The following is a 22,022-nucleotide window of genomic DNA, read 5'->3' on the forward strand; positions in this document are numbered from 1 at the left end:
TTGCCTTTCTGAGTTCATGATCTTCGCCCACCTTGGCCCGAGACAACCACCTGCATGGGAAATCAAGATTTGTTCCAGAAATGAACAGGGGAAGATTGAGGTTGTACTTGGTTTCTGACAATGTAGGGACTTTTAGCAACACAAAGCTTTACTAATACTCTAAACCACTTTATTCCTTACATTTCTTCTTCCATGGTATAAAGAAAATAATCCTCCTAGCTATGTTGTGACTAGAGGAGCAAGGCAATAAAGCTTATGGTTCTACTGCAGATGAAAAGACCTTACACAGAAGAAGGCGGTGGGAAACCGAAGGGAAGAGGACACCAGGGAGACAGAAAGGGCAGAGGGGAAGACCATTACACTGTGCAACCATTTCATCACGCAACAGACACTGCCTGTCTTATCTGGACTTCAACCTAGCCTGGTGTGGATATCCCATATCAAACCATCTACATTCAGGCTGAGGACAGACAGGGGCTCCTGGGACTATACCAGCCTGTACACAGTTGCAAACAAAATACGCTTGGTTGTTTGGCAAAGTGAGAGGGAGACAGGCCTAAGTTTTAGCTTCCCTGGACCACTCTTGGTTCCAAACAGCACAGAAGAGACCCAGGTATACTGAGAATCTGGCTGGGGTCCATGCGCAGAGCACCACCCTCCCTAGGGCCAGATGGCTCTGGATTGAGGGCTTTGGCCTAGACAGGAGCCAAATGAGAGTCACCCTCAGAGTTCAGAAGGCTTCCTAGCATCCCTGGGAGAACAGTTGGAGGCTAAGTGTCCTGCAGAGTATGACAGGCATTGACAAAGAGGGAGAAACAACCGCCAGAATGCAGCCACAGAGGTTCACAGGGTGCCAGACATCACTCCAGAAGCCAGGGAGCCAAAGGACACCATGTCTGAGGACCCTGATTTTGCTTCCAACATGAGATCTTGTAAGTCTCACCATTCTTACCACTTATCCAGATGACTTTTTGAAATGAAACTAGGTGCTAAGCAGATGACACAAATCTGAGAGATAAATAGTGTTGGGGTTCTTTTCCTAAAAGACTGAGCTGAAGGTGCCTTTTTAAGACTGCAAATCAGAATCCAAAGTATTAAAGTTAGTTGCGAATTGTATTGGCTTGTTTTTCCCCAGGTAATACAGTTCAGTCCAGTCACTCAGTCGTGTCCGACTCTTCGTGACCCCATGAATCGCAGCATGCCAGGCCTTCTGTCCATGGCAACAAAACCAGATTAGTTATATATATATAAAAAGAGCTACATAGTCTCTGCTTATTATAGCTAAAGTATGAATGAAATCTGCAGTCCTACTCTGTAGCTGAATAAAATGAGAAATGGGAACGGACAGACGAACCAGGAGATATACCAGGCATTTGTTCCTCATCAAAGTGAACCAGGAATGGGGTGATCCATAGTAGTAACAAGGAATGAGAGTGTTAAATGTTGACCTTGTTCCTATGTATATTTTTTGAGAGGTTACATGAACACGGATCAATGTCACTAATGAGCTCACCCTAAGAGACAAGGCTGATATCATTTAAAAAAATAATGCTTATGGTCAGTGACTAAGCAGTAAACACATCTACTGCCTGAATTCAGGAAGTGACGTTTCATAGTGCTTCTCAGTCATTAGTTATACACAGGCGCCTACATCAGATATCTGCTACCATATAACCAATACTTAAAATAACAAACACTTACAGTCTCTGAGGGTCAGGGATCCCAGAGCAGCACAGTTAGGTAGTTGGATGGTTCCAATTCAGGGCCTCCCAGTTAAGCTGTTGCCTTGCAGTCTGCAGTCCCCTGAAGGCTGGGTCTAGAGGATCAGCTCCAAGATGCTCCCTCTCATGGCTTTTGGCACGAGGCCTTAGAACCTTGTCATGGGAGTTTCTTCATAGAATAGCCAGAGGGTCTTTGTAATGTGGCAGCTGGCTTCCTCAGAGTGAATGATCTGAGAGAGAGAGAAGCAGAAATGACATTCCATTACTTTACAGTATTCTATTAGTCCCACTGATCAACTGTAATACAACATGGGACGTGATTACACAGGGCAAGAATACCTGGAGCTGGGATTGCTGGGGCCATCTCAGAGGCTGCCCGTATGAGTCCTTGTAAAGGAGAAAAAGTTCAACAGACTGCCCCTGCCCCCAGTAAATTCTTTGTGATTTGAACTTGCAAAAACATGAAACTAAATTACAAACCCGTTTGGCATAAATAAGTTGTACAAAAATACACTATAACGTTTTAAAGCTTTGTTTTGCTCATTCAGAATAATCAGGCCTCACAGAAATCTGAAATCTTCTCAATCCCTGATACACATTTTAATAAGTTGTCCCTTGATAACTCCACAACCATCTAACTTGCTCACTGGAAGATAAGTTTCACATTGCAGTGTTATTGAAAGCTGCATTAAATAGATATCTAATCCACTTACTGCTAGAATCAACAGAAAATTCTGCATTGCTTTTTTACTGCTACACTTTTTGCTGATGAATGGCTGCAAGTTTGCCTGTGCAAAAATGGAATCTGCATAATACATCTGCTCCCAACATAAATATGGTACTGGCTGCCACAGCACAAATTCTTTGGATTTTGGCATGCCTATATTCTGTAGGCCCCAAAATGATTAATTTCCCCTCTCCCCTTTTTCATCTGAACTACTGTAAAATCTTCCTTTTCAGAATGCTATGATATCATTTGCCTTTGCTTGGCATAAAAAGATCATAAATGAAACTGCAAAGCAGCCACTGAAATCATGTGGTGATGCTCAGTTTGAAGGCAAATCTCTAGATGGTACGTAACATGCTCATATTAATTAATTCTAATCACAGAAATTAAAAAGTGACCTCAACTTGTGTCCTACTAGGACAAATGTTTTCTCAGCATGCAACTGTTTTCAGATGTTTCCATTTATGCTGAGAAGCCCAATTGAATGAAAAAGTGCCAGTTTTCATTTATAGACACATCAGGATGTTACCCCCAAAAAAGGGGAGAGGAAAGGCATCCCCAGAGATCACAGCTGGGTCTCCAGTAGCACTGGTTCCATTAGTCCTGCCAGTGTGGGGGTCTGAGACCCAGGGGCCTTCTGTTCTGACTCCCTCTTTCTTGTATCCTGTCTAGATTGTGAGATTACCCCACCTTCATGCCAGGTCCAGCAAGATGACAAGTCATCATTTTGAAGGATTAACTGAAGGGGCAGAATGACTGGGGATTAGGAAGCTGTTGCTATGGTAAAGTTGGTTCAGTATTAGAAAATAGTTTCCATATGTTTGAGGAGATTTTGAACCACTTTCCACTGAACTTCCTTTGACCATCCAGAAAAATACTCTCTGGGCCTGAGAGCTGCTTAACAAAGGATTTTGTAGCTTTGACATGAGCATGGCTTTCAAGGATGGGACATCGGGACCATCAGCCACAGTCCATTATGTTCTAACAGTGAGTGTATCAGGACCCCTTGTCTATCTGAGCAGGTAAAATAATCCTCAAAAATGTCCCCTAGCCTTGGCCCTCACCTCACAGGAACCCAGGAGATGGAGCGCTGACATTAGCTGCTCAGCTCTGTCTGTTGGTTTATGGCAGCTGACATCAACGCCAGTCCTGGAGAGATATAGCTCATGGGTCTTCCTGTTCACCCTCTCTCTTGCCTGCTGTTAGGAGATGAATGGCCGCTTACTCATTGAAAGAGACAAGAGATTAAATCTCTCACACAGAGCCAAGAACACACCAACTTTAGGCCTTTGTTAAAGCACAGTTGCAGATGGAGAAAGGCCCCCTACTCCCACCCCCATCCCGCCCCCAGTTTCTGGCTCATCAGTATGTGGCTTGGGGGTGCTTTGCAGAAGGACTTGGAGGACTGTAAAGCCATGCATGCAAAATACTGATGTCGACTCTGCTCCAGGCCTTTGCTTTTTAAAGACATGCTTTCAAAACCCTAAACATTTGGAGGGAGGATGGCTGGAGACAAAGAGAGAGAAACTGCTTTGTTATGACATCCCTTGGGATAATTCTCTGATGTACTCAGGATTCAGTTCTGGTGGGGAAGTTCCCAGAAACCCATTTTGCCGAGGGTCATGTTCCCTCTTTGCTGCTGAACTGCTTCAGGGGATCCAAACTAAAGCATCACAAAGAGAAGGAGAAAAGGAGAACAAGGAAATCCTCACAGCAGCAGAGCAGGCTTGGGGCGCCCACAGCCAAACCCGGCCAGCCAGCAGTCATCTCAGGTCCCCTGGCAACACTACTGTGCTGCTGGGACACGGCTGGATTCCCCTCTCATTGACGATGAAAATGCACCCTGTAGAGACCACGAAAGGGATCCCTGGAAGTGAGCTGCCTGTTCACACTTTAGCTGCCTGGACTGGGAGGAGACAGCAGGGGCTAGAATCTCATTAGACCTGCAGCCAGGGAGTGGTTTAAAGCATTATTATGTCATGAGGTTGTCTAGGTCACTGGCCGGGATGGCTCTCTGGAATCATGTGGTTCCTGATGACAGGATCTCTTGACCAGGTAAGGAGTGGAGTGGTGGCTGGCAGCCTGAAGCACAAGAGCAAGCAGCCCAGCTCGGCTCAGGAAGGTGACTGCACGCTGGGCTGAGTCGTGAGGGGTGGGGGGCGGCAGCAGTAACAACCCGTACTGTCCACTGCACTAAGGAATAAGACTATCCCCGGTGTTACCACCACTCACAGTTCCGGAAGAGTGCCTGCCTGCCCTGTCATCACCCTGACATCTGAAAGAGGCACCCATCACTCCCTGAGTGCTCAGGCTGAGTTACCTATCCCTTCATTTCCAAATGGGACCCTGTATTAGCTCCCTCAGGATGTATAGCAAAGTGCCACAAACTGTGTTGTCTCAAACAATGAAAATCTATCCTCTTACAATTCTAGTGTCTAGAAGTCCAAGATTAAGGTGTTGGCGGGGCCAGGCTTCCTTCAGCGCCTCTGGGAAGGACTTTTCCGAGTTTCTTCAAATATCTCATAACCCCAGGTGCTCCTTGACTTGCAGTGGCCTCATCTGCCTTCCTGTTATGTCTTTGTGTCTTTACATGGCATGTCTGTCTTTGTCTAAACTCACCTCATGTCAATATATGGCAAAACCAATACAATATTGTAAAGTAAAAGTAAAATAAACTCCCCTCTTATAATGACACCAGTCATATTAAATTGATCTTAAACTGATTATATCTTTAAGACCCTATTTCCAAATAAGGGTCATTTACAGAAACTGCAGGGTGAGGATTTCAACATATCTTTCTGAGGAACACGATTCAATCAACAACAAGCCCATTCTTCACTCTGTACCAAGATGGGAACACACGTGACTTTCCCAGGTTCACAGCTGGACAAACCCTGCTGCCTGACAAGCTCACTAAACACCAGGCATGTGGTCAACCAAAGTCGAGGCGTTAAAATGGAATCTTTGAAGAAGTGAAGGGCAACCCTGTGCCCTTGGAAGTCGAGGTCAGCTTAGGATCATAAGCCTGACAACGGCTTCCATGCTTGTTCCTGTCTTCTTTCCTGAAGTTCCAGAGGAGAAGGTGTAGACCTTCAAAAAAAAAAGTTAGCTGGGAGGGGCTGTCCTTCCTGTGACCTCAGAAAAATGGATCCTGGCTGTCTGTTTAGTGGTGTTCTTGAAGACCTCTAGACCTCCCGGGCAAAGCCACCTCAGCTTGGGAATCACTCAGTCTGCGGAACTCAGAGAAAACGTGTCTGGTGAGACGTGCCGGCCTTAGCTCTCCCAATAGAGGCTGTTCCTTAGGACTAGCACAGCCCTTTTGCATTGTCCTCATGTCAGGAGCCTGCCAGAAACTCTTCTGAAGGGTGGTATTCTTGTGCATCGAAGCCACAGGGTGGAGATCTCCCTTTCAGAAATAGAAAAGACCCGAACACCAAACCTCACCACTTGTGTGCTTTCTCTAGGATGTTCAAAGAGGGAGGCTTCGATGCTTTTCACCAAACACTAATACTGTGTTGTCTAAAACATCACCCTTCATAACTGGACTAAGGCTACTGACTTTGAAACAGCAATTTTCTTTTTGGAAGCAAGGATACGGTTAATATCAAATGCTGCTGTTGTTCAGTTGCTAAGTCATGTCCTACTCTTTTGCAATGCCACAGACTATAGCCTGCCAGGCTCCTCTGTCCATGGGATTTCCCAGGCAAGAATACTGGAATGGGTTGCCATTTCTTTCCCGAGGAGATCTTCCCGACTCAGGGATTGAACCCATTGGCAGGCAGATTCTTTACCCCTGATCCACCAGGGAGGGGCAAAATCAGGTGGGAAAAGGTTAATGGGCAAACAGCAGAATTGGGAGAACATACTTCTCACAGCCAAGGGAGAGAAAAACAAAACCAAACCATGGTGAGATTTGGTGTTCATTCCAAAATTCTTTCCCATATTCGGGGATTATTTCTCTCTCACATCGTGAAGCCAACTTGGTCCTCAAAAATATGTGACTGTCATTTAGTCACTTGCTGGGGGGTTTACATATATGATCTGACAGACCCCTAAAGAGATGGTCCAGCATGGCAAGTAACTGGCCCCAGAGCCAGACGATTGAGCTCAAGTCCACATCCTACCTTCTATCTCCTCACATGACTCTAGGCAGGCTGGCAAGTCTCTGTGCTGTGAAAAAGGAGATCTGAGCACCAATTTCCCAGAGCGATTGCAAAGATTAAAAGAAATAACCTGTAGAAACGCTCAATAAATGTTAGCTCCTGTTGTTAGGTAGGCTTTGCTGGTGGCTGAGTGGTAAAGAATCTGCCTGCAATGCAGGAGACACCAGGAGATGCACGGTGGATCCCTGGACAAGGGCATGGCAACCCACTCCAGTATTCTTGCCTGGAGAATCCCATGGACAGAGGAGCCTGGTGGGTTACAGTCCACAGGGTCGCAACAAGTCAGACATGACTGAAGATGACTGAGCACACACTCTTAGGTACTATAACTATCCCCACTTTATATAAAAGGAATCTGAGCTTTGGGAAGAATGAATTGTTTGCTCTGGTCACACAACTAACTGGGGAAGACAGGACTCAACCCTGGATTTGAAAGCTCCCCAGCCCCCCACCATAGCATGATTATTGCGCATGACTGCCTCCCTGACAATTTGGACCAACAGCATCTTTGGGGCTCCCTGACTTCCATTTTCAGTTCAGGCTCCTGCCTTTCATGTTTCTCTTGGAAGTCCAGCACTTCCCCTCTGGCTCAGAGCTCAGGGCTCTGCTTGGGAACCCATCTACCCCAGAAAGCATCTCATAGTTCAGTCCAAACCCCCACCTTCAGCCAGATGCTTTCCTTGGAATCTCCTTCAGCCAGCACTGCTCTTAAATTTCTAACACAAGAGTGGTCACACATGTCTGCTGAAACAGCAGCAGATGATGATAGCTTAATTCCTTGTCCTTCATTCAATGATAACACAGATTTTCCAGGCACTATGGGAAAAGTTAATTTTACTATTTAAAAGTCCAGACACTATTTGAAAAAGATAGATTTTCCAGGCGCTATGGGTCAGGCACCATGTTGCCATTGATGACACAACCCAAGCTCATGGCCCCAGTCTTCACAGAGTTTATGATCTAGAACGGAAGGAAGACATGTGGGTAATTAACTCACACATAAATGTTATGAACTGAGATACCATTTATGAAAACTGAGCAGTGTGAATGCCAAGGGGGAGATGTTTTGGCTGGGTCTAGATGATTGAGTCTGATAAAGAGGGTGTCAGAATTGCAAAGCATCCTGGAAAAGAAGAAACAGGAAAGAGAAATGGAACAGGTCTGAACTTGAGTCACCATGGTGGTACGGTCAGTGTGGCTAGAGCTTGCTGAGCCTGAGGGAGGGTGATAGGATACGGCTGGAGGTCCAAGTAAAGTCCAAAGGGAGAGGTCCTTGAAAATCTGTTGAGTAAACAGTTTGGTTTTTCTGGTGCTGAAGCTGAAGCTCCAATACTTTGACCATCTGATGTGAAGAGTCAACTCACTGGAAAAGATCGTGATGCAGGGAAAGATTGAGGGCAAGAGGAAAAGGGTGCGACAGGGGATGAGTTGTCTGACAGGCACTACTGACCTAAAGGACCTGAGTCTGCACAAACTCGGGGAGACAGTGAAGGACAGGGAAGTCTGTCATGCTGCAGTTCATGGGGTTGCAGAGAGTTGGACTGGACTTAGCAACTGAACAATAACAGCTGGTTCTTAAAATTTAACCTGCATCAGAATCCCATGAGGGATTGATAAAACACAAATCTCTGGCTTCCTCCCGAAGTTTTTGATTCAGCAAATCTGGGATGAAAGTGAAAGTGCTAGTTGCTCAGTTGTGTCCCACTCATTGCAACTCTATGGCCTGTAGCCCTTCAGTCTCCTCTACTGGAGTGGGCTGCCATTCCCTTCTTCAGGGGATCTTCCCAACCGAGGGATTGAAGTTGGGTTTCCTGCATTCCACTAGTCATGTATGGATGTGAGAGTTGAACCATAAAGAAAGCTGAGCACTGAAGAATCGATGCTTTTGAACTGTGGTGTAGAAAAGACTCTTGAGAGTCCCTTGGACTGCAAGGAGATCAAACCAGTCCATCCTAAAGGAAATCAGTCCTGAATATTCATTGGAAGGACTTGATGCTGAAGCTGAAACTCCAGTACTTTGGCCACCTGATGTGAAGAACAGACTCACTGGAAAAGACCCTGATGCTGGCAAAGATTGAAGGCAGGAGGAGAAGGGGACGACAGAGGATGAGATGTTTGGATGGCATCACCAACTCGATGGACATGAGTTTGAGTGAGCTCTGGGAGTTGGTGATGGACAGGGAGGCCTGAAGTGCTGCAGTCCATGGGATCCCAAAGAGTTGGACATGACTGGGCGACTGAACTGAACTTCCTGCATTAAAGGCAGATTCTTTACTGTCTGAGCCACCAGGGAAGCCCCAAAATCTGGGATGAGGCCTGGAAATTCCCATTTCTAACATTTCCAGGTCTCTGCTCCCACTAGCACCACACTTTGAAATTCCCCTGAAACGGCAAAAAAAAAAAAAAAAAAAAAATCTCTTGAAAAAGATGTCATTGAGAAGCTGGGAACCAAAATTTAATGATTGCTGCATGCCTCTCTGATCTTGTGACTTTCTCTCTCTCTCTTTTTTTCCCCTAGCCTCCTCACCATGCTTTCGGCGTTTATCTCATATAGCAGGCAAGCCTCGGTGCTCTGCACTGGTTACTCCTCTTGCCTGGCATGCCTTCCCTCATATCCACATGCTTACTCCCTCAAGGCTTTTGGATCTTTTCTCATTGAAATGTTTTCTGGAAAATGGCTTAAATTACCATGCCCCCTCTCCCCAACACACACACATGTACACACACACTATCCCCCTAATCCGGCTTCATTTTTCTTCATAGCATACATTACCACACTTTACACCGTATATTTTACTCACTTATTTGAATAAATGTATGTGTCTCATCCATGAAAATTTGAGCTCTATGAAGGCATGGATCCTAGTGTTGCTTGTTCACTATGGGGCATCCAACAGAACAGCACTTGAAACACACAGTAAAAATACTTAATATTTCTTGAATGAATCAATCAAATTGATTTTCTCACACTCTGTTTTAAGACCCGGGCTTGCTCAGTCATTTTCTTGCTCGGGAAGGCCAGTCAAATGACTCTATGTCACTTATTAATAAAATGGGAATAATAACATCTATTTTACCCGATTTCAGAGTTTGAAGAAGAAAAACTGAATTATGAAAGGGCTGTGAAACATTAACTGTAATGCAAATGAAAGTTGTTTTTAATTATTTTCCAATTCCCACAAAAGAATATGACATATACATGCAAAGGAGCCATTACTATGACCAGTACTTTTCAGGCATACTTGAATAGGCAGATTTTTTTGTTTCCTTGTATTCATAAATAACTCTTTCTATGTGCCATAGAAATAGAAAAAATACAAAAGTTGCTAGTAATGAGAAAAATAAATAGAAAGAAGTCAAGTGTAAGATTATTCAATTGAGTATATTTAGTTAATGTATAAACAGCAATGAGTGACATTGTTACAAGGCAACTCAAGGACTGTTAATTCAATATCATCTAGTAAAGTAACAGGGAAAAGCAAATGTTCATCAATTTTATTAATATATATATAACTCAGATGTCCCTAGGCCACTCCAAACTATGGGTTCAACTGAGATCACACTGACTGAATTCACGGTCTGCTGGCCTATATGACTGCAGGCTCCCCTATACAACAGGCCATCTTAATAGACTGCTCCATTTATCCCGAGATGCTGTGGGGTATTTCCTTTTTGCTTATGATTATTTCAGGGTTTTCTGTAGCACCCTGCTTATTGATGTCTAGCACCCATAGCCCTTAAAGAAGGTGCCATGGGAACAGTGCTTTAGAGATTAGAGAACTATTTCTCATCACCTCAAAGTTACATTCCCTACAAAGAGCCCACTACCCAAACTGGAGCCATGTTGTGTCAGCTTCCAGAAGGATCAGGTTGGCCCCTCTCTTTAAGTCTAGCATCTAAACCCTGGGGATCTAGACCCTAAGAAATGACAAATGAAAAGACAATAGCCTTTTTCCCTTCTTTCATGTCATGCAGTTTAAGGCAGGTCCTATAAAATGATCATTATCAGAAAGCATGCCTTCACATGACCACAAAAATGTCCTTACTGTTGCACAAGCCATAAACAGGCTTTATCTCAAATTTCTTGAAAGCCTTACCTGGTGTATTAACTTCTCTAATAAAGAAGATAGGGTGTTGAAAGATAGGAAACAGGTAAAATACACTCTCCAGCTTCAGCAGAACTAGTTGCAATTACACTTAAATTATGATTAGTGGAGCTACACACAGGGCTGTTTTCCAAAGCACTCCTGACTTCCCTTTGCCCATTCTGCACTCTGGGTAAGTTTGGTCCAGAGGCGCATATTTTCTGCTTTCTGGCAAGGGGATGGAGTGCGTGCATGCTAAGTCACTTTGTTCGTGTCCGACTCTGTGCGAGCCCATGGACTGTAGCCCACCACCCTCTTCTGTCCATGGGGATTCTCCAGGCAAGAATACTTGAGTGGGTTGTCATGCCCTCCTCCAGGAGATCTTCTCAACCCAGAGATCAAACCTGCGTCTTTTATGTCACCTGTGTTGACAGGCAGGTTCTTTACCACTAACGCCACCTGGGAAGTCCACTAGCAAGGGGACATTTGTACAATTCTTCATTAAAATGGTAAAGAATGACTCTTAATTTTTTCACCTTTGATGGGAAATATAAACAGTCAGGACACCCTATCTTCTAGAGATGCACAATGGAGGGAATATCTCAGGTAACAGCCCTCATGACAACGCTCCTGACAGGGGTGCTGCTCCCACTCCATTTCTCTGCTGTGCAGGTGGCAATGCCTTTACTTCAGGCCAGGCACAGGGAGTCAGTGGGCTTTTGCATTTACAGTTGAGTGCTCCACATCTAACAAATGGATATTTTCTTCTCAGTTAATAACACAACACTTTGACTTCCGTGGCAGTCTAGTACTTAAGACTTCACCTTACAATGCAGGGGGTGTGGGTTTGATCCCTAGTTGGGGAGCTAAGACCCTACACACCGCAAGGCCAGAAAACCCAGAAAACCTGAAACAGAAGCAATATTGTAACAAATTCAATAAAGACTTTAAAAATGGCCCCCATCAGGGCTTCCCTGGTGGCTCAGTGGTAAAGAATCTGACTACCAATGCAGGGAACACAGGATGGATATCTGATCCAGGAAGATCTCACATGCTGCAGAGCAACTAGGCCCGTGCGCACAAATGTTGAGTCTATGCTCTAGAGCCTGGGAGCCGCACTATAGAGCCCACCTGCTGCAACTACAGAATCCTGAGCGCCCCAGATCCTGTGCTGCACAAGAGAAGCCACCGCAATGAGAAGCCTGCACACCACAGCTAGAGAGTATCTTGTGCAGTAACGAAGATCCAGAGCAGCCAAAAATCTCAATAAATAAATCAAATTATTTTAAAAACGGTCTCCATCAAAAAATTTAAACGTAAACCCCCCCACAACATTGTAAAGCAACTATACTCCAAATTTTTAAAAAAGAATTTTGTTAAAAATAAAAATGTAGTTTTCTTGTTTTAAAAAAAAAACATTGAAGAGATTCTGAAATTCAAATGTCATAGAACCTTTCCTTTGATAAGATACACTTTTATTTCCATTTTACTTGATTTTTCAGTCTCTCCCTGAAAAACCCACATATATTTGCCTGTGAGCTGTGATCTGTATGGTGCTCATAAACTGAGATTCTGATGGTGAAAAGGCCATGTGTTATTAGCCCAGCGTGGAAGTCATTACAAAATGCAGCCACAGAAGTCTGTAGAGTCAGGACAGGCACTGTGAGTTCAAGGGAGTCTCTTCTTTCTATTATACACTTAAGGAGACACTATGCCACTAGCATTATTTACCTTCAGGTTCAAGTTCAAAAATCTCATTATCATTTCTTGTGAATAATTTAACAACTTCACATCTTGTAAATTTTTAAAAAATGGTAAGAAAAGAAAAGGAAATGGCAGAAAATTGAAGTCATCTTCTTTCATTTCTACTTTGTGTGATATTTAAAAGCAAACTGAGGGCTTAAAGGAGATGCTACACTGGAGATTAAAAATAACAACACAATGGAGAAACAGGAGTGAGGAGACAGGATGAGTAAGAGACCTTTATCACCTGCAGCTTTGTCTTTCCCGAGGTTCTATTTCCTGTAACCTATTTGTTTGCTCAAAGGTCTAGCACTTTTTGTGGAGCCCAAGAATGATAAGATGGAGATTGTAAGCAATAGTTCTGCTCAACCCCAGTCTGAAATTGGAGGTTTGAAAAAAAATAGGACACACATAATAGAAGCCACCTCTTGTAGGACATCAGAAAGGGATTTTTAAGTCATTTCTTGTCAGTTCAGTTTAATTCAGTAGCTCAGTCGCATCTGACTATTTGCGAACCCATGAACCGCAGTACGCCAGGCCTCCCTGTCCATCACCAACTCCCGGAGTTCACCCAAACCCATGTCCATTGTGACGCTGATGCCATCCAACCATCTCATCCTCTGTCGTCCCCTTCTCCTCCTGCCCTCAATCTTTCCCAGCATCAGGGTCTTTTCAAATGAGTCAGTTCTCCACATCAGGTGGCCAAAGCATTGGAGTTTCAGATGGACCGGTTGGTTGGATCTCCTCGCAGTCTAAGGGACTCTCAAGAGTCTTCTCTAACACCACAGTTCAAAAGCATCATTTCTTCTGCGCTCAGCTTTCTTTGTAGTGCAACTCTCACATCCATACATGACCACTGGAAAAACCATAGCCTTGACTAGACGAACCTTTGTTGGCAAAGGATTGTCTCTGGTTTTTAATACGCTGTCTAGTTTGGTTACAGTTTTCCTTCCAAGGAGTAAGCGTCTGTTAATTTCATGGCTGCAATTATCATCCGCAGTGGTTTTGGAGCCCAGAAAAATAGCCACTGTTTCCACTGTTTCCCCATCTATTTCCCATGAAGTGATGGGGCTGGATGCCATGATCTTAGTTTTCTGAATGTTGGGCTTTAAGGCAACATTTTCACTCTCCTCTTTCACTTTCATCAAGAAGCTCTTTAGTTCTTCTTCACTTTCTGCCATAAGGGTGGTGTCATTTGCATATCTGAGGTCATTGATATTTCTCCCGGCAAAATTGATTCCAGCTTGTGATTCTTCCAGTCCAGTTTTTCTCATGATGTACCCTGCATATAAGTTAAATAAGCAGGGTGACAATATACAACCTTGATGTACTCCATTTCCTATTTGGAACCAGTCTGTTGTTCCATGTCCAGTTCTAACTGTTGCTTCCTGAACTGCATATAGGTTTCTCAAGAGGCAGGTCAGGTGGTCTGGAATTCCCATATCTTTCAGAATTTTCCACAGTATTGTGATCCACACAGTCAAAGACTTTGGCATAGTCAATGAAGCAGAAATAGATGTTTCTCTGGAACTCTCTTGCTTTATCCATGATCCAGCGGATGTTGGCAATTTGATCTCTGGTGCCTCTGTATTTTCTAAAACCAGCTTGAACATCTGGAATTCATGGTTCATGTATTGCTGAAGCCTGGTTTGGAGAATTTTGAGCATTACTTTACTAGCGTGTGAGATGACTGCAATTGTGCGGTAGCTTGTGCATTCTCTGGCATTACCTTTCTTTGGGATTGGAATGAAAACTGACCTTTTCCAGTCCTGTGGCCACTGCTGAGTTTTCCATATTTGCTGGCATATTGAGTGCAGCACTTTCACAGCATCATCTTTTAGAATTTTAAATAGCTCAACTGGCATTCCATCACCTTCACTAGCTTTGTTTGTAGTGATAATTTCTAAGGCCCACCTGACTTCACATTCCAGGATGTCCAGCTCTAGGTGAGTGGGAGTGATCACACCTTTGTGATTATCTGGGTCATGAAGATGTTTTTTGTACAGTTCTTCTGTGTATTCTTGCCACCTCTTCTTAATATCTTCTGCTTCTGTGAGGTCCATACCATTTCTGTCCTTTATTGAGCCCATCTTTGCATGAAATGTTCCCTTGGTATCTCTAATTTTCTTAAAGCGATCTCTAGTCTTTCCCATTCTATTGTTTTCCTCTATTTCTTTGTATTGATCGCTGAGGAAGGCTTTCTTATCTCTCCTTGCTATTCTTTGGAACTCTGAATTCACATGGGTATATCTTTCCTTTTCTCCTTTGCTTTTTGCTTCTCTTCTTTTCACAGCTATTTGTAAGGCCTCCTCAGACAGCCATTTTGCTTTTTTGCATTTCTTTTTCTTGGGGATGTTCTTGCTCCCTGTCTCCTGTACAATGTCATGAATCTCCGTCCATAGTCCATCAGGCACTCTATCAGATCTAGTCCCTTAAATCTATTTCTCACTTCCACTGTATAGTAATAAGGGATTTGATTTAGCTCATACCTGAATGGTCTAGTGGTTTTCCCCACTTTCTTCAATTTAAGTCTGAATTTGGCAATAAGGAGTTCATGATCTGAGCCACAGTCCACTCCCAGTCTTGTTTTTGCTGGCTGTATAGAGCTTCTCCATCGTTGGCTACAAAGGATATAATCAATCTGATTTTGGTGTTGACCATCTGGTGATGTCCATCTGTAGAGACTTCTGTGCTGCTGGAGGAGGGTGTTTGCTATGACGAGTGCATTCGATGGAGCACGAGCGAGACTGAGAAGAGTTATCCCTTTTCTTGTACAACGTAGCTATTTAAATTAGCCTACAACCATTGCAACATTTCTAAATAAAACGTTTTTTACCTTCAAAAACAAAACCAATAAACAATGGTTTGTGCATAATTTACAACATTTTGTCAAACTGTAGCATTGATGCATTTCCTTTTAATTTTTAAACTTATGAAAAGCATTGTAATATTAACATAACTTGTGAGTGAAAGTTGTGTCCGACTCTTTGTGACCCCATGGACTATATAGTCCAAGGGGAATTCTCCAAGCGAGAATACTGAAGTGTGTAGCCTTTCCCCTTACCCAGGGGATCTTCCCAACTGAGGGATTGAACCCAGGTCTCCTGCATTGCAGGCAGATTCTTTACCAGCTGAACCACAATATTTGTTTTTAATATAAGATTACTCAATTGCAACGTAAAAGTGATTATACTCTTCAAATCATTCCATTTGCCTTAATTCTTTCAAAAGTAAAAAAAAGAAAAGATAGTGTCAATAAACACTAATTGTTTAATATTTCTGTTCATGTAATTTCTTTGTGATATTAAAATGTTCACTGAAAGCAATCACAAAGTCAATATATGTTGAAGGACTTTTCTGAAGTGGGGATGCAGCAGTTTAAAATTTGGCAAAATGAGCATCAGCATCTCAATTACAGCAGATGACATGAGTTACTACGTATTCTCCTTGTATCCAAAGGCACAGAACCAATAGGACATACAGGTAGTGACAGAAAGTGAGATTTAAAAGAACTGACTCACAGAATTATGGAGGTTGGCAAATCTAAAACAAGTAGGGCAGGCCAATAAGCTGAAAATTCAGGTAAGAGTTAATGTTGCACTCTTGAGAGCAAATTTGTTGGGCAGGCCAATTGACTGGAAACTCAGGCACAATTTCTATGTTGCAGTCTTGAGAGGAAATTTCTTCCAGAAACCTCAGTATTTGTTGCTAAGGCCTTCAACTGATTGGATGAGGCCCACCATATTATACACAGAAATCTGCTTTATTTAAATCTTTACTTAAATATTGCATGTGTTAATCATATATCACAGTCCTAAAAGTAGCTAGTGTTCTAGGAGCAAAGGTAGGAGTTGACGTTTCCTTCTCTTACTTTCCTACAAGAAACATTATCGGTCAATAACTCAGTCCTCATAGAAATAGGGAGAAGGCAATGGCACCCCACTCCAGTACTCTTGCCTGGAAAATCCCTTGGGCGGAGGAGCCTGGTAGGCTGCACCATGGTGTCACAAAGAGTCAGACACAACTAAGCGACTTCACTTTCACTTTTCACTTTCATGCACTGGAGAAGGAAATGGCAACCCACTCCAGTGTTCTTGCCTGGAGAATCCCTGGAATGGCGGAGCCTGGTGGGCTGCCATCTATGGGGTTGCACAGAATCAGACACGACTGAAGCAACTTAGCAACAGCAGCATAGAAATAGATTTTTGTCTGCAAGAATAAGAATGTTCTATGTATGTATATAAAAGGGAGCTAGCAACATAAAACACATGATCAATAATGACTTTATTTTTGATTGTAAATTTTAAAGGGAGCATCTTTTATTCATAAGCCCAGGGATTTGACATAAACATATATTTATATTAGTGTTAAAATGTAAAAATAACTCTTAAAAACTGTAAAAAAGTATTTTTTTAAATCAAATGGCAGTCTGATAACAGTGGTTTACCTTAAAATAAATTAACCTTCACACAGATAATTATTATAAATTCTATTAACAAAACAAAACAAAAAATCAAAATATTTCCAAGTACTGAAAGTTTCTAAAGCCAAACAAAAACAAGTGTCAAGGAGGAGGGAACTGTGAAGGAAGGGACTCACTGGGTCAGATTCACATTTGTATAGCCTCTCCTGGGGACACCTCCCTTTTCTGTGAAGCACAGGATGGTTACAACTCAAGAAGAAAGTGACATGCTTATGGTGTAAAGTGTCCTGATAATGAGTGAGTGAAAGTTGCTCAGTCATGTCTGACTTTTTGTGACCCCATGAACTATACAGTCCATGGAATTCTCCAGGCCAGAATACTGGAGTGGGTAGCCTTTACCTTCTCCAGGGGATCTTTCCAACCCCGGGATTGAATCCAGGTGTCCCGCATTGCAGGTGGATTCTCTACCAGCTGAGCCACCAGGGAAGCCCAAGAATACTGGAATGGGTAGCCTATCCCTTCTCCAGGGGATCTTCCTAACACAGGGATCGAACCCAGGTCTCTCCCACTGCAGACAGATTCATTACCAGTTGAGCTATCAGGAAAGCCCAATAATGATAGTATTTGAGGCTATAAGAGTCACAGGAAATTAAGGGGGAAATTCTGGAGTGGTGGTAGCTACAAAGATACTCAAAATCCACATATAAAGGACTGACTGATCCCTAACTGTACATGCCCAGAGGAGACTACAGAGGCTCCGGCAGAAAGCCACAGGTGAAAGGCTGAAAGAACTGGGCACACGCTCCAGGGGCTACCCACCACAGAAGATAAAGCAGTTGAGATTGAGTCTTTCCAGTAACCTTGTAGACTAGAAGAAACCTGGGGTAGTAAAAGACTGCGGTCTAGTGTAGCCATGTGATTTCGCTATGGTTTTGGTTTTTGTCCCAAAAAAGCAAATAGTAATAAAGTGGGAAAATGTGGTTGAGACCACTTAAGTGTGGGTTAGATGCATCATCATCTGGTGAACCATGACAAAGAATAATTATCAGTGGGTTCCCAGCCACGATCAATCTGTGTCAAGGATGAGAAAATATTTTCATCAAGATGTTATCTGATAAAATAGAGAGCAGCCTTTTTTTTTTTTTCATTTGTAGAGGGATCAAAAATGAGGGAAAGAGAAATGGTGAATCTTCTTAACTCATAAAGATCCAGATCCAAATGACCTTTTTAAGTTGAAGAAATGTTTATATTAATAATCTAACAGAATACAATCTGGTAGACAAAAGTGTAGGCAAGTGAACCAAATGCACGAATAAATATGACAACAAAGCATGAGACAGACTAGGAGTGTGGCTCTCAAACTTCCCGGCCTTAGGACCCCTTCATTCCCTAAAAAACTACTGTGATCTTCGAAGTGCTTCATTGGTGTGAACTGTATACTCTTGGTGTGTCTGTGCTCAGTCGTGTCTGACTCTTTGCGACCCCATGGATTGGAACTCGCCAGGCTCCTCTGTCCATGGAATTTTCCAGGCAAGAATACTGGAGTGGGTCGTCATTTTCCACTACAAGGGATCCTCCAGACCCAGGGTTCCAACCTGTGTCTCTTATGTCTTCTGCATTGGCAGGCTGGTTCTTTATCCCTAGCATCACCTGGGAAAACTGTGGACTATATATATTAGAAATTGAGAAAATTTTGAAATGCATTTTATTCATTTTTAATTAATAATTCATTCCAGTCTATCAACACATAGGTTTTTATGAAAAATAAAATAGCGGCTGATTAGCACAGCCCACTCCAGTGTTCTTGCCTGGAGAATCCCAGGGACGGGGGAGCCTGGTGGGCTGCCGTCTATGGGGTCGCACAGAGTCAGACACGACTGAAGTGACTTAGCAGCAGCACAGCATTATTTTACCTTTTTGCAAGTCACTTTAATGTCTGTCTTACTAGAAGACAGCTGAAGTCTCATATCTGATTTGATAACCAATATGGTGAATTGTCACCTATCATGTAGCCCAGAAAATACCACTCTATACTAATGAAACATTATGAACAAAAACTGCAAATAATGTCTCGATGTTATTATGAAAATAGTTCTGAATCTGTGGACCACCTGAAATGGTCTCAAAGACCCCAGGAGAATCCCCTTGCAGAGAATTCACATGTAAAACGAATATTCTCACACTCTGGGTAACCTCTGAGACTTCATTTGACATACTTCCTTTCTGGGAACGCTTATTGCCAATCCTTGAATCTTTTTCCTTACAAATATCAAGTCATCCCACAGAATCCTTCATAGCTTCCCACAAATCTATAGTTCCATACCTCTGTTCATTTCTCTTTCTAAGCAAAGTAGACAAGCATTTGTATCACTTGAAATTCTGACCACTGGGGTATTTACCTTCCTGGTCACACTAGTGGGATACACCTCAGGTAAGGTATAAACCTGAAGCATCCCACTTTGGACTGGTTCTAGCGTACTGTACTGACGCATCTCTAAATCAGGCTTGAATATTCTCCTCAGTTCCCTTGGCTGTAGCTGAGGGAGAGGTAGGCAATGCAGCAAATGCAGATACATTAAGACTATCGGCCACCTGACCGTGTGGCATACTGGTGCCTTCAATACCCGCTCTAACCTAACTCTATAACTGATGTTGTCCAAATTTATGGCTCAGTGGGTCAAAAAACACCCTGCTTCTGATAGACACTCAATTTGCTTGACCACTTGGTATCTCTAAATTTCGATGGTTTCCCAGGTGGCACTGGTGGTAGAGAATAACTCTGCCAAAGTAGGAGATGCAAGAGATGCAGGTTTGATCCCTGATTCGGGAAGATCTCCTGATTCAAGAAGGAAATGGCAACCCGCTCCAATATTCTTGTCTGGAAACTTCCATAGACAGAGGAACCTGGTGGGCTGCAGCCCATGGAGTAGCCAAGAGTCAGACACAACTGAGCAGAAGGCTTAATAACTAGGGGCTATTTCTTTCAAGGAGAATAAACATTTCCTGGAAAATGTACAGTTCTGCTCTGGGATTCAAGACACTTGCACTGTGATTCTCCTAATAGGGCATCCCACAAGATCCTAGAGTATCCCAGTCTATCATAGTGAATACTGAACAATGTTACACTCACTGTGACATAAGGTCCAAGTAGTGGAGCTTCTTACAATGCAGCCCTGGTTTAGTTGCTCCCAAATGTGATAAATTGTTGCCTTCAAAATCCCCAAAGCTCCTTTCTTAAGTGGTGGGAATTTTGCAAAATATAGAAACTTGTCTTCACTTTGGATGTAATATCCTGACTTGCCCTGTATTACAGGAGTACCAGAAATTTCTCTGAGATGACAAGCACATACATTTTCATTGGGTTTATATTCCACCATGGACAGGAATATATCTTACCAGGTGTTTGGGCTCTACTGTTGTGTAACAAATCACTCCAAAACTTAGCGACTTCAAACAACAACAATCATTTCATTATCTCTCAAGGTTTCTTTCAGTCAAGAATAACGGGAGGGTTTGGCTGGGCAGCTCTGGCTCAGAATCTCTCATGTAGCTGCAGTCAGATTGTGGCTGGCACTGGAACGGATGGGGTGCTGAGGCAGCTGGAGGAAGGTGAGGTATCTCCCTTCATGTAATCTCAGGTTTCTCTGTATGATCTTTCTATTTCCTTACAATATAGAGTCTTTCTGCTTCTACAGCAGGTGGAGGCTTCCGGGACAAATAATTTACTGAATAGAATGGAAAGCATTTTATTTTTTACGACCGAGTCGGGTAGGACACATCACACCACTTTCTGACGTGCTCTTCTGGTTGAAGGAGTTAGAAAAGCCCACCCAGTTTAGGGGATGGGAATGTAGAATTGACTCTACTTTTGAGTGGGAGACCTGTCAGAATCCCATTGTATGAAAATATGTGGGGTTGGAGATACTGATGCAGCCTTTTTGGGAAAATGCGGTCTACCAAACCGGGTATCAAAGGTATTGATTCACTCTTGCTGCAAAAGTGTTGGAACACATTATCACCTATCAAAGTGAAAATGAAATGAGATGGTCACTGTTTAGAGGACAGATGAGCACGAGTTTGTTTTGCCTTCTTAGTAACAGCACAGCAGCACAGAGCAAAAGGGCAAAAGGGTACTGCTGTTGCTTTTCAGATGAAGGCAAATTGCTTCTAGTTGTTCTCTGTTTATTAGAGTAGTCTTCAAAAGCATTTTCTGGAAAAACAGCTGCATAGCGGATACAGGGCAGTGGTGGTTTTAGAAAATAAGACTACACCTAGAACAGTAAGTATAATTTGAATCACCTCCTGATGGCTTTACAATAATCCCATCATTCTCCTAGACTCTTCTATTTTCTGTACAGAAGAAAATATGTTGCCTTATTTGAGAATAAACTAGAAATCTCTATTTTATGTCTTTGTATGTGGCACTAATGTGTGTTGTAATTCACCATGAGGTGCGGTACTGCTTATGTGTAGCTTTTTAGTTAGAGATGCAGTTTCAGAGTCTTATGTTTGGCCCACCCTTCCATAATAGCCTTCACTCTTTTTATCTGCCAGTTATTCTGGGGAATCTGTTAGTAGCCACATTTGTATGTTACAACTATGCCTTCAGGAACCAGAGAAGTAACTATGGTACAGAAAATGCACATGGACACTGTGGTCCACTGGAGACAGACAGGGGCCAACTCCACTTGACCCCTGATCTCCACTCTGAGTCTTAAATCAGTTCAGTTCAGTTCAGCCGCTCAGTCGTGTCCGACTCTCCGCGACCCCATGAATCACAGCACGCCAGGCTTCCCTATCCATCACCAACTCCCGGAGTACACTCAAACTCATGTCCACAGAGTCGGTGATGCCATCCAGCCATCTCATTCTCCGTCGTCCCCTTCTCCTCCCGCCCCCAACCTTTCCCAGCATCAGAGTCTTTTCCAGTGAGTCAACTCGTCGCATGAGGTGGCCAAAGTATTGCAGTTTCAGCTTTAGCATCAGTCCCTCCAATGAACATCCAGGATTGATCTCCTCTAGAATGGACTGGTTGGATCTCCTTGCAGTATAAGGGACTCTCAAGAGTCTTCTCCAGCACCACAGTTCAAAAGCATTGATTCTTCGGCGATCAGCCTTCTTCACAGTCCAACTCTCACATCCATACATGACCACGGGAAA

At 43.2% G+C, this 22,022-nt stretch overlaps 1 long non-coding RNA gene across 1 annotated transcript in view; it reads right to left on the reverse strand.

Annotated features, from left to right (window-relative positions):
- Positions 1 to 1,816: 1,816 nt before the first annotated feature.
- The window catches only part of LOC148775851 (uncharacterized), a 515,606-nt gene continuing 495,400 nt past the window's right edge, over positions 1,817 to 22,022 (reverse strand). Inside the window, exon 8 of the long non-coding RNA XR_016038890.1 lies at positions 1,817 to 1,951. This is a non-coding gene — a long non-coding RNA (uncharacterized LOC148775851). The remainder of the gene's footprint in view (positions 1,952 to 22,022) is intronic.

This window comes from Moschus berezovskii, chromosome 13 (genome assembly GCF_049115385.1).
Source record: "Moschus berezovskii isolate FMDL1 chromosome 13, NW_MosBer_1.0, whole genome shotgun sequence".
Taxonomy (NCBI): Eukaryota; Metazoa; Chordata; class Mammalia; order Artiodactyla; family Moschidae; genus Moschus; species Moschus berezovskii.